Raw genomic sequence first — 3,833 nt, 5'->3', positions numbered from 1 at the left:
AATACCAGCACTAAAAAGATCTCTGTCTTCCTTTCTTTTTAAAATTTTTGAGAGATGGAGTCTCTGTACATTGCCCAAGCTGGTCTAGAACTCCTGGGCTCAGGTGATCCTTGCCCTCCCAAGCAGCGGGGATTACAGACACACACTGGGATTACAGGCACACACTGGGATTACAGGCACACACTGGGATTACAGACACACACTGCCACGCAGCCTCCCTTCTTCCATTCTTGGTGTCTTCCCTGATGCAGAGAGGGAAATGCTTTAAACTGAGTGCCCAGGAAAACAGAACAAAAAAAGAAAAAAGATGGACATGCTAAAATTAAGACCGCTTCAAGGACAAAAAGTCAGTTAATTGACAACATAAATGAGTTTTTTAAAAATTCCATATTGTAAGTAGGTTATCAATTTCAAAGGATAAGAGTTTTCATCCATATTAAAATCTCACACAGATTTCAGATCCTTTTTTTTTTTTTGAGAGATGGAGTTTCCCTCTGTCACCCAAGCTGAAGTGCAGTGGTGCAATCTTGGGTCACTGCAACCTCCACCTCCTGGGTTCAAGTGATCCTCCTGCCTCAGCCTCCTGAGTAGCTGGGATTACAGGTGCATGCCACCACGCCTGGCTAATTTTTGTATTTTTGGTAGAGACAGGGTTTTGCTGTGTTGGCCAGGCTGGTCTTGAAGTCCTGACCTCAGGTGATCTGCCTGCCTTGGCCTCCCAAGTGCTGGGATTACAGGCGTGAGCCACAGCACCCAGCCAGATTTCAATTCTAATCACTAACAGTTATGGGGCTGAAATTATTATCCAGCCACTGCTCTGTTAACTTCTTGAATCTTCCCATCCACCAATGGGATAGGCACAACGGTCCCCCTCACCTGGTGGAAACTGAAGCCCAGAGCTGTGAAATCGTGCTTTGGAGGTCATACAACTAGAAAACAGCTGAGCCTGGACTCCATCCCAAGCGGTTTCACTCCAGGATCACGTTCTTAATCACCATGCCTCTCAGGGATGATAACAATTAGTGCCTCTAGCAATGATATTATTTGACTACAGGAATTAATGAAAGTCCAGAGAAAACATAGAACATACATTCCACATAATTGTGTCAGTGTTTCACACCTAGGGTTTCCGAAGCCATTTCAGAAACAGATTTGTATGAATGGTCACGAAGTTGCTACAGTTATGCATTTCCCTCCACCTGGGGAGGACAAGGACCAACCTTCACTGGAGAAGAGTCAGCAGGGCTGGGCAGGCTGACCAATCACCGAAGGGAAAAGGTACTTGGGACTTTTCTTCGCCTCTCAAATACAGCATTCCCAAGAGGCTGGCGTGGAGGAGGGCTCCGTCCACCCGAGGAATGAAGGAAGTCGGTGTGCCTGGATGCTGATTTGGGGTAATGTCCAGCAAAGAGGCTTGAGAAGTGTGCAGAATCCTCAATGGGAAGACCTCACAAGGAACTCGGACCCTATTCTAAGAGCAATGGGAAACCGCTGAATAATTTTGGACAGAGGGATTTAAGATTTGAGCTTTAGAAAAAAAATCACTCTTCCTGCTATGCTGCAAATACATTAGAGGAAGAAAAATGGAGGCTGGGAGACCTGGTGGAAAGCGGGGACAGGAGTCTGAAAAGGAACGTTGGCAGCCTGGCCTGTGTGATGGCAGAGGGGGTGGAGAGAAGGGAAAGCATTCAGGACAGGTGACAAAAGCGACAAGGCGCGGAGCTCAGAAGACAGACTGATCTCGGGATGAGGCAGATCGAGGGAGAGAGATCACGTGAGTCTCCCAGGGGTGAAGACAGATCAGAAGTGAGACCCGTGTGTGGTTTTCTTATATCACATTGGATGATTTTGCCTAGATTAAGGGCGTCAAAAGAAACCTTCAGGGTAACTGAATCCTGCCCAAAAGAGAGAGAGAGAAAACGAAGATGGGAATCAGGGTAGAAGGGAAAGGGAAAGAGGGGAGACAAAAAGGGGCGGAAACATTTATATTTTTGATATGTTTATATTTATGTGGGGAGGAAGATTATTTGTCCAGTAATGCTCTCTTCTGTGTCTCCAGGCTGACTGGAAATCTCTACCGAGGGCTTTTGGGAAACATTCAGATCAGTTCGTAAGCTCTGCAACTTCCTCCTTAGTGAAGATGGGGCTTATCATACCACGTCAAAGTATGCCGAGCAGTTAGATGGGAAAATGGATTAAACATCTTTTTTGAAAGAAGATTTTTGCAAATCACAGTGAGCACCTGATGCCCGAGAGTCAGCACCAGGTGTGCTGTACCTTACCATATGCTCTCGTTACCCACATCACCCGGTTGTGACCTGTCTTCAGGTGACTGTCCTTCGCACAGAAAAACCATTCGATGCTTCTTGGAAATTACTGTTTCCTAAACTGCATTTATCCAGTGAGCATGTCCACCTTTCTTGGAGTCTCTTTCTCGACATATAAATGAAAAGGTTTGAAAATATTTTCTCATTGATAAATGTTCTTTTCACGTCAAGGAAACAGACAACACAATCCTAGAGTTCCATCATTTTGGAAATGATCTTTCCATTTATAATCGTATTCTAAGAAATGATCCATTCAGTGTCTTTGTTCTGAAATTAATGACAGAGCAATGAAATGCCTTCCCCTGTAGCCTTCCTTCACCACATATATTTAGACCATCATCAGCCTGGGTACAAGGCCAGAGTCACTATTATTCCGTTCTAATCTGACAATATCCATGTTGCCTTTGTCTTTTTGATGGAGCTGTGATGTAGTTCAGATGGGATTCATTTGTATTCACGTCAATCTGTTTACTGTAACTCAGAGTAGGAAGAGTTTGTGAAATTAGGTTCTTCAAGCTTTCACAGATTTATTGCTCATGGCCAGAATGTAAGGTTGCATATGACCCTCTCTCCAATTTGACTTTTTTCCAAAATAGCTTCTCTAAGTGCCCAGAGTTGGCGCTGCCATACTCCCACAGTATTGCCAAGGCTAGCTGGCTTGCAGCCACGGCTGTGCATACAGCGTACAATACATCCAAAAAGCACAGGAGCACCTTGTAACTTCCAGTTCTAAAACCTCATCAGTTTTATTTCTGGCTACTCTCTATAGGAATTTTTTCTTCACTAACCACACTTTATGTTGTATTTAGAAACAGCAACAAGGCTAGACCATGATTTTTTTTTTTTTTTGAGACGAAGTCTTACTCTGTCGCCCAGAGTCGCTATGGCGAAGTCTCAACTCACTGCAATCTCCGCCTCCCGGGTTCAATGGATTCACTGGCCTCAGCCTCCAGACTGGCTGGGAGTACAGGCGTGTGCCACCATGCCCGGCGAATTTTTGTACTTTTGGTAGAGATGGGTTTGCACCATGTTGGCCAGGCTGGTCTCTAGCTCCTGACCTCAGGCGACCCGCCCGCGTCAGTCTTCCAAAGTGCTGGGATTACAGGCGTGAGCCACTGCGCCCGGCCTAGACCACGAATTTATATTCTGACAAATATAAAACAAATTCTTGCTGGGGTTAAAAAGGAAGTCCGGGTACCAGTGGGTAGAAATGCACATGTTTTATTGTGAAAAACCTCTACTGATATAACTAACAGAATTATAGAGTTTTGTTTTTGTGTCATCGCAAACATTGCAGAAGGTCATCTAGAAATATTGTAGTGAGCTGGGCGCGGTGGCTCACGCCTGTAATCCCAGCACTTTGGGAGGCCGAGGCGGGTGGATCACGAGGTTAGGAGATCGAGACCATCCTGGTCAACATGGTGAAACCCCGTCTCTACTAAAAATACAAAAATTAGCTGGGCATGGTGGCGCATGCCTGTAATCCCAGCTACTCAGGAGGCTGAG

Source organism: Cebus imitator, unplaced genomic scaffold (genome assembly GCF_001604975.1).
Source record: "Cebus imitator isolate Cc_AM_T3 unplaced genomic scaffold, Cebus_imitator-1.0 Scaffold365, whole genome shotgun sequence".
Taxonomy (NCBI): Eukaryota; Metazoa; Chordata; class Mammalia; order Primates; family Cebidae; genus Cebus; species Cebus imitator.
The sequence above is the reverse complement of the archived record's forward strand: the minus strand, read 5'-3'. Positions refer to the sequence as shown.